The sequence below is a fragment of the Pleurodeles waltl genome, chromosome 5, assembly GCF_031143425.1.
Source record: "Pleurodeles waltl isolate 20211129_DDA chromosome 5, aPleWal1.hap1.20221129, whole genome shotgun sequence".
Lineage (NCBI taxonomy): Eukaryota > Metazoa > Chordata > Amphibia > Caudata > Salamandridae > Pleurodeles > Pleurodeles waltl.
In genome coordinates, this window is record NC_090444.1 from 1297203901 (window position 1) to 1297217785 (window position 13885).

Sequence of the window (13885 nt, forward strand, 5' to 3'; positions counted from 1 at the left end):
TCTTATGTTGCCACGAAACCTGATAGGCATGCATGTGGAGAAAGAAGCCTACAGTTGCATGGGTAATGAGATGTTTTTGTGAGTTATTCCCCATCACATTTAGATACTGCAGTAGCCACCAATTACAACAGCACTTTGGGGGCTAGAAAAGTATGATGAATTGTGTGGTTGAAGCTTTGCATATGCTTTTTAAGAGGACAAACTGGGCTAGATTACTTCCATAGACAGGGGAAAAGAGTGTGCAGTAACACTCCAGTAATTACCCTTTAGATTACACAGGGGGAGGTTTGGAAAACAGTGGGTCTAGGTAAGTTATCTCCCTTGAGAATATATAATTTTTTGTCCATCATATTGGAAGTGTGTGACTACAGGTAAGACTCCACCATCTTGTGACCAATGGTTCCTGTCCCTGACTGTTGAACGGTCAGGGTGGGACACACAAAGTTGAGACATCCCAGTGTGCAGTGCATTCACAACAGTAATACATGCATGACTATAGTTATGTGAGATGTACTTTTTTTCTCACAGAGTGCTTTTTTCGTGTCTCACTGTGTTATCTGTTCATCACAATAAATACAGTATGATTCACAAGGAGATGCTTTAAGTGAAAGGCTGGTCTGAGTAATAACCTTCTAACTACCTCTACTTTGCATCCTTTTCTAGGCGACTTGAAGAGGGCATGGTGAGAAATAGTCTTACCTGTTCCATGTATGTGTAACATTTAGACAGATGGTAGGGATCTCATTATTTTGCCCTGATGAAGGGCCAAAACCCATGACCTGGAAAGGGCTATCACCCGAGGAAGGAGTTTTTTGAAAAGGGGACCGAAACATGTTGCCATGAAGTAATTGTTCAGGTGTGTGGTCTCCTAACTGACCCTGAGACACCCATCAGAAGCTGCTCTGCTAAGGTCAAAGCAGTGAATATTTTAATCCTGCCATGTGCAATCCACAATGAAAGAGATATCCCGGAATAGCACAGAGGTAGTTTTAATAGAACACCGGTTCTGTGCATCCCAGGAAAAATAAATATTTTCCTGTGGTTAGATTGATGCCATTGGGTTAGGATTATCTTAATCTGACGGGATGGACAGGCCAGTAATAAAGCATGCCACGAATATATGGGTGAGGCCTATCCACCCACAATAATAAGACTCTGCACACTTTACCTCTGCTAACCAGTCCTAAACTGCTTGTGCTCTGTTCTTTAAAAATGGTAACATTGGCTTACATCCAATCAACCCATTTCATATACTTGTAAGTTCCTAGTATAATGGCATTACATGTACCCAAAGCCTGTAAATTGAATTCTAATAGTGGGCCTGCAGCACTCATTGTGGCATCCACCTAAGTAACCTTTTAAGCAGCCCTGTCACTGCAGCCTGTGTGTGCAGTCTTCAACTGTGATATTGATCTAGCAAGATAAACCTCTTGCCAGGCCCAAATGTCCCTTTTCAACACATGTATGTAAGTCACCCCTGATGTAGGCCATAAACAGCCCAGCTCGAAGGGTGCAGTGTATTTAAAAAGGAGGACATGTACTTTTAGGTTTACATGTCCTATTAGTGAATAAGTCATGTTTTATTAATACTGTGAAGCCTACCTCCCCCATAGGATAACACTGGTTTAACTTATTACATTTAATAGGCAATAACTGTAAATTGAGAGCAGGTAGGAATGTCGAGTATGGTGTCTAAAGAAATGTAATGTAAAGCCCTCTTTTATGGTGAAGTTGGACTTTAAGTCACAATCTTGAAAATGCCACTTTTAGAAAGTTAGCATTTTCTTTTCCTAGTCTGCAGCCTTTTTACTGGTTCGCATGACTGGAGGTAGCTGGAAGCTGGTCTTTGTGTATTGCTCCCAGACAGTGAGACCAAGAAGCCATAGTTTTTGGTAGGATGGGGCATTCTAACTTGATGAGAGAGGAGCTATAACCTACCACCCTTGCACATTACAAAGGCTCTATCTGAACACACTCACAAAGGGTTTGGCACTAGTCTTGTGTGACCCCCAGACAATCCGGGGTCAGGATAGGGAATCAGGAAATTCTAAGCACTTCTGGGGGTGGAGCCCCCCAGAATCTTCTCTTGTAAAGTGGACACCACTTATAAATATTGGACTCTCAGACTCAACTATTCAGCATACATCTGGACCTTTTGAAGGCACAGAAGAAGGACTGCTGTGTAACTTTACTGCAAGAAGGACTGCCACTCTGCTGCCTTGATGTGCTGCCCTGCTGCTCTCCAGCCTATGAAGGACTGGACCTGCATCTTGAACCTAGGACCACCAGGAGTGATTCCAAAGTCTAGTTGGCTGGCCTCCTGACCAGAGCCTCAGGGACAGAAGGATCCAACCATATTGGACCCAGCACCTGTCTGCAGTGAGCCCTACCCTCCCAAGTGGTGCCACACAGTCCTGGATGTTTGAAAGTGGGCCGTAATGTGCTCTACCACCCCAGGTATGGTACTGGCAGAACTGATGAAGCGCAATGCATCGCCTCACAAAACACCGACCTGGAAAAGCTGCGTGATTCATCTCTAAAACAGGACTTTGCATAGGAGCCCGCAGCCTCATTGGATCCACTGCTGTACGATGCATCCTCAATGCATACCTTCACAAGCATCAGGTGTGTGACTTATCCTTGATGCACACTTCGCATCACAAGCCCCTCATCGGCAGCATCCTCAACAATGATGCAGGACATTGCATCACGGCCTCATAGCTTTCCGAAACCCTTACTGTGTGATACACCTCTATTCCAGGACCTCGCGTCACCTTGGGTGCATGACGCATCCTCAATGTTGGATCTCACAATGCTCTGCATCCAGGATTTAAGGTACTCCACAATTGTTGTTGGCCTGAACTTGTGACTTTGGCATGGTCAGATAACCACTGTTGGTGCTATGTGCTTTTTAGCGCTATTTCCACTCAAGTCCATAAAACTGCATATATCTGGTTTTACTGATTGGATTTTTATAGTTCTGTCCTTAATTTATTTATTAAATTTTACACTAATATTTTGATTTGGTGTGGAATTTTTCTTGTCTTGTGTTTCACTTTATTACTTTTGAAGTGCTACATAAATAGTTTACACAGTGCCTCTAAATTAAGCCTAATTGCCCTGTGCCAAGCTACTAGAGGGATGAGTACAGATCATTTGTGGATTCTGCTTGAGTATGGTTTCACCCCCATCAATAAGTAACCCAGTTTCTTACATTTCCATTTCCTGCTTTCAAACAGTTAATAAGTACTGGCATGTCACAATACGAAACAATGAAAGAAAAAGCTTCACACATTCATTCATGTTGTTTTGCTGTGATAAATGTGTATTTGCATTTTATTATGTCTTGCTTTTGCTTTCACATTTATTGAATATTTTGTAGCTTGACAACACAAATAGCAACAGCTACACACACACAACTTGTTTTAAATTATTTTATAGTGTATTGTTTTCAATTTTCCCTGATGACAATTGCTTCATACCATTTGTCACATGTAAGATGGGGTATATTTCATAGAGCCCTGCTTTGAAAACAAGGACATGTTACCTTTAAAGGGAAGCACTGTTAAACTTTACGTAGCCGTCACAGCAGATGCCTACTTTGGAGTGTATGCTGCCCAAACAGCACTTTGTTTCTAACTGTAATTCTGGTCCACCAATTAAAATGACAAATGTTGAGTTAGTATGTAAGAAGGAAAAAGTAATTATTGCATAGCTCACTCTCAATAGTCCATCCCTAGCCTATCATTGACTGTGATATGGAATAGTTTGTCATGAATTGCTCAAATGCTAATAAATCAAATGTAAAAGGGAAGAGACTGTGATCATCAGCAGGACAATTGCTCCAGTCATTGTAGTGACTATGGAGATGCATCTGGTATTACAAAGAGGTCCATGGGTCCATATAAACGAACTCTGATGTACTTCTAGGATTGTTATTAAATTGAGAAAAAGTGCACTCAGATTGAGCCATGCATCTATGCTGATTCTCTGCTTTTGCTGGTGAGTAAGGCCCTATATATTTATATTGTGTCAAACATCTGAGTATGTTGTTTAAAATTGATGTAAATACATTTTTGGATGAAAATAGGGATTATGTTACAGAGAGCAACTTCAGAACTGCTGTTCAAGCTCTTGTCATCTTGCATCTGGACGGCGGTAACAGCCTGCTCCACGTGCTCTTAGACTCAACACTGGTATTCATTAGGGGCATCCTAAAGGCCACATCTCAGTTCATCCAGGGCCTAAAGAAATATGGCTACATCTCCCCATCCTGTTGGAGCTCCATGGTTTCCCTTGCTGGCCCATACTATCTTCAAAACCGGCTACATCATTTACAAACCCATCACAAGCAACATGTCACTTATCTTGCAGAAAAGCTCACAATCTCTGTGTATTCTTGGAACATCCACAGCCAGAACACCATCAGACTTCAGATTAAGAAATGTGAAAAAGGAAAGCAAGTTAGCAGGCCTTTACTAGCTATGCACACAGGATCTGGAACAGCATACCTGTGTCCATCAGGACTGCCTCGGTTTAGGAAAAAGTTGAAGATGCTCCTCTTGAAAGAAAACTACAGTACAATGCAATAACAGTCCTTAAACCAGCTACCTCTCTCATTACCTTTATGCTTTCCTTTGACCCTGCACAGTACTCAACTGCCTTTTAGTTAGGTTTCCTTCTATAGAAATACCACACACATACATACATACATACATACATACATACATACTTAGTAAAATAACATACGTAACTGACCGAACCACCCTATTTAGTAATTATAGGTAGCTGAGCAAATGTTAAAGACACAGATTTTGAGCAAGATATAAAATATTAACAACACTGTGTCCTATTGATATTATGAAAAGCATATTGGACTCATAATTGTGGATAACATAAATATTCTTATAACTATTGTATGTGTATTTGAGTGAATGCTTACTGTGTAAACAGGTTTGACTTTTTATTTCAGTAATGCACTCTGATGGTTCTATTTAAAAAAACTTTTAAAAAACTGCAGGCTGAGATTTACGCCTTGTCAGCGAGTGCCCGTTCGCCAGGAAAACGGGATCTCAATGCGTCCTTCTTCTCCCCTGCAGGACAAGTACCATCATTGCAAGGGAAGTTTACAATCTGAAGAGGAGGAGTGGTTAGAGGATAACTTCCGGGTGCTGACCCTGACATCAGGAAGGAAAACGGGCCTGGATATGAAGATAGCATCGGAGGCGGGGCCAGGAGAATACAGCACCGAACGACCAGAAGAGGAACAGACGCGCCACACGTCCTCAAGGGCTGACTGGAGCTGTAGAAGATGGTGGGAACTGCCCCCTTTGCTGTGACCCAGAGTAGGAGAAATTGGAAGGGAAGCACCCTGAACCAAACCAGGAGTGATTCAGGAAGCTGTTTTCCATGGAGCTGCATCTTCCTGCCATGCTTTAGGAGGAGGTTGGCTCTGTCAGGTGTGTGGCCAGGTGCAGGGACAGGGAAAGACACTTGTGGCTTTCCGACCACCACAGTAGTTCTAACAAAGTGAACAAATAAAGAGGTGGAAGGTGGGGCTATGTCTTGCAAGCTAGTGAAGGGCTGAGCATAAGGCTCGCTTCCCTATTGGGGCACCATATACATTTCTTACATTTTTCTTCTTCCTCCCAGACCTAAAAGGGAAACAAAATTTTCTTTCTTCTCCTATCCACCACTTTGAGTGCACACTCATGGTGTTTATGGTGATAGTATTAAACTAAGAAGCTGAATCAAATACTCATTACTACTTACTGTGCTTCTCTTGAGGGAAGAAAGAAGAAAAAAAGACAAGCATTAATCTTCATCTGATGTTATGTTAGGATACCTTGAGAAAAATGAATAGAAACAGAGAAATCCTAGCTAGAGTGAGACTAATTCCTGAGAAGCGCTGCCAGAAACTCACACATCTGCATCTAGCTTACTTTTCTTTTCAAATAAAAAAGGTTTCCCAAAAGTATACCTAGAAAGCTATGCCAGGTACAGGTTTTTAGGTATATGCTTGAGGCTGGCATGACTTTTTATAACGCCAGTACTCCCTTTGCTGAGATCTTCAAAGTGAAATGTGGAATGGACTCCATCTGGTCTCTACCAATTTACCGTCCTTCCCTTTGGTCTACTTGGTGCTCCCACAATCTTTCAAAGACTAATGAATACTGTACTGCATAATCATCAGGCATACCCCTCTGTCTATTTGAATGATATAGTAGTATTCAGCAGAACCTGGGATCATCATTTACACCACCTCTCTCTAATGCTTTCTGAACTACACAATGTCCATCTACATATCAATGCCAAGAAGTCCATATTTGCCTACGCTCCAAGGTCAAGTACTTAGGTTATTTGCTAAGGGTCGGAGGCACAGAACCACAAACAAAAAAGTGTCCAAGGTCAAGTACTTAGGTTATTTGCTAAGGGTCAGAGGCATAAAACCACAAAACAAAAAAGCAAAGGCAATCCTCAACACTCCCTTACCTACTAATAAGAAGGCCATGAGAGCATTCCTAGGATTGACTGGATATTATCGCCATTTTCTATTGTGATATTCTGAGATATTGGCCCCCTTAACAGACCTCCTGAAAAAGTCAGTTTGACCACATGTTTTTGACCACCCCTCAGCAAGAGCAAAAGAGGCCTTTGACAATCTAAAGAAAGCTCTCATTACGAAACCTGTTCTGTTGTCTCCCAACTTTGACAAACCATTCATAGTGCAGACGGATGCTTCACACGTAGGAATAGGGGCTGTATTATCCCAGAAGTATGAGAAAGGAGACAACATCCCATTGTATTCATTAGTTGTAAGGTATTCCCTATGGAACAGAAGTACTTCTCTATTGAGAAGGAATGCCTTGCCCTGAAGTGGCCTGTGGAAAACCTACAGTATTGCCTGGAAGGGAGAGATTTTCTTTTCTACACAGACCATGCTCCCTTAACCTGGTAACATAAGAACAAAGGACAATAGAATATGTTGTTGGTTTTTGGCATTACAACCTTTTAGTTTTGAGTTTCTGCATCAGAAAGGCAAGGAGCAGGGCAATGCCGCCTTTCTCTCACGGTATCCTCTTTCCCCGATCGGCAAAATCCTGGGGAGGGAGATGTGTCAGCGACAGCCTTATCACCGGGAGAATGAGATCTCAATACGTCTCTCTTCTCCCCTGCAGGACAAATATCATCACTGTAAGGGAAGTTTAAATTCCGAAGATGAGGAGAGAGCAAAGAATACCTTCTGGGTGCTGACCCTGATGTCAGGAAGAATAAAGAGGCTGGACTTGGAGACAGTATCTTTGCAGTGGCAACCAGGGGTGATGACAGGAGAAAACAGCACCGAGCAACCAGAAGAGGATCCAAAGCTCCGACGTCCTTGAGGGAAGACTGGGGCTGAAGAAGATGATAGGCACGCCCCCTTCATTGTGATCCAGAGCAGAGATGGAGAAGGAAAGGAACCTGATGCAGACCAGGAGACGACTCAGGAGGCTGTTTGCTGTGGAGCTGCACTATCCCACCACGCTTTCAGAGGAGCGTGACTCCATCCGGTGTGTGGCCGGGTGCAGGGACTGGGAAAGACACTTGCAGCTATCTGACTGCCTGGGTAGCTCTAAGAAAGAGAAAAAATCACAAGGTGGAAGGGGGGGATCTGTCTCGCATGTCAGGGAAGGGCTGAGCATAAACCTCGCTCCCCTATTGGGGCACCATATAAGTTTATATTTTTCTTTTTCCTCCCAGACCTGAAAGGGAAACAAACTTTTCTTTCTTCACCCATCCACCCCTTTGAGCTTTCAGTGCACACTCATGGTGTTTGAGGAGATGGTATTAAACTAAGAACGAGAACCAAATACTCATTACTACTTACTGTGCTTCTCTCAAGGGAACAGTAAATGGACCTCCTCCTTGAACCTTGGAAGAAAGAAGTAAAAAAGAACAAGCATTAATCTTCATCTGATGTTTCTGTTGAGATACCTTTAGAAAAATAAAAGAAACAGTGCAATCCCTAATTATAGTGCAACTAATTCCTGAGAAGCATTGCCAGAAACTCACACACCTGCACCTAGCTTACTTTTTAAATCTTTTCAAATTTAAAAAAGTTTCCCAAAAGTACACTTTGAAAGGTGTGCCGAGTACAGGTTTTTAGGTAAATGCCTGAGGCTGGTGTGACTTTTTGTAAGGCCCAAACTCCCTTTGCAGAGATCTTCAATGTAAAGAAGTCCACACGTGGGGAATGGAGCCCTCTGGGTCCTGTGCTCACTGTGCCACTGGAATCAAGCTAGCCTGGCTGATGAAGGGTGACACCCTAAAACCAGACCCAGGATGCTTGTTTCCAGTCTAGGGAGGACCTGGCCTGGCAGTTCGGGCTGGACTGTTCCCATGAGGAGCAGGGTCCAGACTGATGTGCATATGGTTGGGTCCAAACAGGGGTAGCATGGTGAGTAAAAGAACGATGGATTAAACCCAGATCTGTGACTGTGGTTAGTCTTTGAAATGTTTCAGCACTCCATCCATCATCCTTTTGTGTTGCTAAAGTTGCCCTAAGTGGGAAGGGTATGCTCAGACGTGGGTCTCATGCTCACTGTGCCACTGAATTCCAGCTAGCCTGGCTGATGAAGGGTGATACCCTAAAACTGGTCTCAGGATGCTTGTTTCCGGTCCAGGGAGGACTTGATCTAGCAGTGCGAGCAAGACTGTTCCCATCGGGAACAGCGTCAAGGCCGACTTGCATACGGCTGGGTCCAAACTGGAGTGGAGTGGTGAGCAAAAGAATGATGGATTAAACCCAGGTCTGTGGCTGGGGGTGAGTGTTTGAAATGTTTCAGCACTCCATCCATCATCCTTTTGTGTATAGGTATGGCAACAATTTTGAACAATTCTTGTTACATGATGTAATGTCATATTTCTTTGCTTATATTCCTAGCAAAACATTGGATCAAAGGTTGGTTTATGATTACCTACAAGCATACCTTTCATTTTGAATTTCTACTATTGTGTTAATAGTTCACTTACTAGTAAAATGATTATCAGTCGTGGGAGCAAGACACCTTCAACTCTCTGCTGCTACATCATGATGTGTACATGAAGGTAGCTGTTCCTTCTCATCATCAGTTATAGTGTCAGATAAGTAAGTTCTAAGCATTAGCAACTTGCTACATTGTGTAGAATTGCACATGCTGCTACAATCTTGAAACAGATTTCAGGAAAGGCACCACCACAAGGATCCGCTTTCAAATATGTCTGTTAATTTCTCACAGGAAGAACCCGAGGGGTCAGACTTCCACCTTCACATCAGAGAACAAGAAACTGATATTCGGCGTCCCACAGGGATCATCCCTCAGCTCAACTGTTTTCAGCATAGACATGAACCAACTCGCCAAATCACAAGACTTCACTGTCATCTCCTACGCCTATGACACCAAACTCATCCTCTCCCTGACAGACAAGTCAAACATCACCAGAACCAACTTCACCAATTGCGTGACCATGGTAGCAGACTGGAAGCAAACCAACTGCCTGAAGTTCACCTCCGACAAGACAGTAGTACTAGTCTTTGGCTCAAGACATCCCAATGGGATTCCACCTGCTGGTCATCAGAGCTGGGACGAACACCCACAGACCACACAAAACATCTAGTGATGATCCTTGATGACATGCTCAACATGACCGCTCAAGTCAACCTCCTGCTTGGACATCCTAAGCATGCTGCAAACAATCTTTAAATGGTTGCCTCAGCACACCAGATGGACCATCTCGCAAGCACCCATCACCAGCAGGCTGGATCATTGCAACACTCTTTACACTGTGAATATCCAAACAACTCCTACACAGACTCCAAACCATCCAGAATGCAGCTGCTGTGTCTGAACACTAATATTCCCCTGGCAAATGTGCTACTGTCTGTAATCACGTGTTTTGTGTCACATGCCACTTGTATGTTCACAGAAGGAACATTTTTCCTATTGTGGAATATATACTCAATGCCCGAGAGTGAGAAGATTGTCACGCATTGGGGAAGTTAGCTATCCCATAAAAATCTATATTGGTGGTATGCAATTTCTGTGCTTTTCCAGGGAAATATATGTAACTATTAATGTGCATTAACAAAGTATCAAGAAACACATGGGAATACCACCACATTACACTCTAGGGCACACCACCAGCCGCTGCAATCACACTTTGATAGCTACCAGATACTAACAGATGCAAACTACATAACACCTGCACAAGGGTGGTTATGGACTTAATGCATAAGGTGTGCCTCTCAAGCTGTGGCTTTAAATCAGCAATTAGATCAAGGATTACTTCACAACTTAGCCTAAACTTGTATATAGCTTCCTCTGTTTGTTGAAAAAGTGTGAACAGTCTGAATATTCTCTATTGTCTTCTCCACTTTCTCTGTAAACCTGCCAGAATCTTCATTCTGGAGCTGTTTATATAGTTTGCACATGATTACCACCTGGGTAGTTGAGGTGGAGAAAAATGTAATGTGACACACAGTGTTTTTGGGAACGTTTGCTAATTGGAACTGTGATGAACATATGAATAGTGAATCGCAAACAATGATTTCTTATTTGCAATTCATTATTTGGAGTCGGTAAATTTGAGAATTGTAAATCCTTCCAACTACTAAATTTACGGCTGTGAATGTGTTTTTTTCATTGTTTTGCGACTGATATTCAGTTTGCGACTTAACACCAATTCACAATGGTTTTGCAACCATCAGTAATCAATACTTATGAGAGGATAGCGTACTGCTTTGTCTCAGGTGGACTTTTTTGTTAGCATGTGTATAATCCAATCAGTATTCATGTCATTTGACAGAGAACAACATTCTGTTACCTAAGATGTCCATTGAAATAGTATTTTTTGAAGACCGATGTGTCAGTCCTTCAGGAGCAGTAAGGGGCAAAGAGATACAGATGTGGATTTGCTGAAATCTTTAACCCTTTTACTCAAATAAATCTTGTGAGTCGCAGCTTCTTGCTAATAACATTGCCTTTATAATACTGAGGTTGGATCTCTAGAAGATTCTGCCTCTAATTTATCCTCCCAACTGTTATTAACTGGGAAAAAGGAAGGTAGATTTTCAGTATCAGTGTATGATGTGTAGATGCATTTTATTGAGTAGGGATTCTGTACATGAGTCATAGTTCAACTATACATTTTCAGATACTTTACACCAAAGCTGACAACGCACCATCTATGGTACTCCCTAAAATATACGTTTTTTAAATATTATAGGAATATTTGCATATATTGAAAATGTTCAACTGGATATGCGTGAACCTCCTCTTTGATTAGAATAGTGGCTCAAATAATTCAAATAGTCATTCAAATCAGTTTCAATAAATCAAACCAGTGTTAGGCTGATTTCTCAAGAGTTCCAAACTGAACATAAAAATGGTTATTTGTATTGGCTTTAACTAGAACTGACTACATCCATGGGCATCTATTGGATCAAATTGCCACTGTATAGCGTGAGTGATGGAAACCCAATATTTCACATAGCCTCAAGACATTTTAAAGCTCCGTAATGATATATTACGAGTTTCAAATGGTGTTATTTTTCATTTATATAGAGGAAGCAATGAAGGGGAAACAGAGGTTGGGGAGGAAAGGAAAAAAAGAGAAATATAGATGGAGTGAAGGAGAGAGAAATAAAAAGACATGGACAGAGAGCGAAAAAGAGAGGTAGTAAAAGAGAGAGAGAGATAGAGAAAGACTGGAGAAACATGACAAGAGTAAAACAGAGTTTGTTTGAAAGGGAGACTACTAAATCTTCTTCATTAAGAATATTATAATGTGAAAAGCAAGATTAAATGCATGTACAGCTACATATGTATGTACATGGACTATACCAGTAAAGCTTACAGCAAGAGAGTTATTACCTCTTTGAAACTTGTTCTGGTCTAACTCCACACTCTTTTCAGTTGTCTTTTGCAGACAGTCTTGTAATAAAAATGTAATATGTTCTATGCACTGAATTTGTGCCTGCCCCTTGATAATTATTGTTAATGATTGGCTGCGTATTTCTTCTCTTTTGTTTCCCAGCTTCCGATTCAATGGCTTTCCTCTAAAAAGAATTTTTGTTCAACACCTGGAGCATCTGGGTTGAACACTCATTTTTGACACCAGACACTGCTGTTTCAGGATCATCTTTCCCTACCTGCCCACCAGTCACCCCTCACTGCTTTTGTCTTTGCCACTGATTGTAAACACATGAGTGGAATTATATCAAATAAGATTTAAAGATAGCCGCTGCCTCTAGGGGCTTGGACAAAGCGTTCCCAAGCTGCAAAACCAATAGCGGCTTAAAACAAGAATTACTAAAGCGAGAACGATTGGCGCTTCCAATACTTTTTAAAAATCTGAGCCAACTTTAAAGAGATTGCTGTTGTGATGCATGTCTTAAAAAGTGTTAGGAAAATATATTGTATCTTTTAACTAGCAAGGCATTTCTGTAATCACTGGGAGTAACAACGTAGTCAACAAATCAATATATGTTGATTCAATATCAGATAGATTAAAAATAGCAACACCATATAAATGTAGACAGATACATTGAAGCAAATGGTAATTAGCCCAGCACAAGGGAAAATATTAAGAAACGGTTTTAGGATACAGCAGTATCGGACATAGACACATGCACCATACAATAAACTCCTAATCTAAAGAGGTTAGTGTGTCTTTTGAAATTGCAATTAATATGTTCATACATCCTAAGCTATCATCGAGCTTCTGCTCCACCTCCATGTACCTGATGTAGGCGGATTCTTGTACTGTGCTCACATTTGCTGTGCAATATGTCAAATGCGGAAGTGTTAGGAAAATCTCCTCTCCGAACCACAATCACATTCACCAGTCAACAATTAGCAATTAGTAACTAAGAACACACACACCAGGGGGCAACCAGAAATGAACACAATCTTGCTGACACCTTTGTAAACGTAGTTGCTCACTGTGGTGGCATTCACACAATCCTGGTGGTAGACATGGAGCACGCCTCAGACTCTCTATCATGAAGTAGCATATTCCTGGTATCATTTTATTATTGTTTTGACTATTTATAAGTTCAGTGCTCATGTAGTGATAGGTCTCTTGCTCCTTGTTGGACTTGGCCCTCTTTGAAGGGTCACCCTCAACCTTTTTGCCTTCACCCTTCCTGTTTGCTGATCCCATTTTTGTTGGTTTTTAGGATTCTGCCCACTTTCCACTGCTAACTAGTGCTAAAGTGCTTGTGTTCACTCTTTCAAACATGAAACAATTGGCCTACAATTAATTGGCAAATTTAATTTATGTATACGTCCCTAGGAAAGTGGTACAAGATGTACCAAGGTCCTGTAAGGTAAATATTACTAACTGGCCTGCAGCACTTACTCTGCCACCCACTTAGGTAGCCCTTGGAACTGTCAAGTTGACCTGGCTAAATAAATCTTTCACCAGGTCTAAACTGCCCTTGTTAATATACATAATTCACCCCTAATGTGGGCCCTAAACAGACCATAGGGCAGGGCGCAGTGTATTTAAAATAATGGAGATGTAAGTTTAGGAACTTCGCACGACTGAATAAAATGCAGCAGACTTGAAAAATAAAAAAAAAGAAAGTAAATTTATTACCATTTTATTTTTCACTACTGCCGAGCATCAGGGAGGAGCGTGGCCATTGCTGCTGAGTGACAGCAGCAGGGAGGAGTGATGGGAACTTAAATTTAAAGTGCGCATGTCTAGCTGGCCGTCACAAGACAGCCGGCCAAAGTGACAGGCGTACTTTAAACTTAAGTTTAAAGTACAACAGCTCGGTTTGGCAACACAAGGTCGCCAGTGCCTGAGCGCGCACTGAGCCAGCATGCTTAAACAAATCCTGGTGTTTCTTTCATACTGC

General features: G+C 41.8%; 1 long non-coding RNA gene across 1 annotated transcript in view; it reads left to right on the top strand.

The window, feature by feature from the left end:
• The window catches only part of LOC138297379 (uncharacterized), a 31302-nt gene extending 19537 nt beyond the window's left edge, over nt 1-11765 (top strand). The window contains exons 2-3 of the long non-coding RNA XR_011204067.1: nt 5100-5459; nt 9258-11765. This is a non-coding gene — a long non-coding RNA (uncharacterized lncRNA). The remainder of the gene's footprint in view (nt 1-5099; nt 5460-9257) is intronic.
• The last annotated feature ends 2120 nt before the right edge of the window (nt 11766-13885 follow it).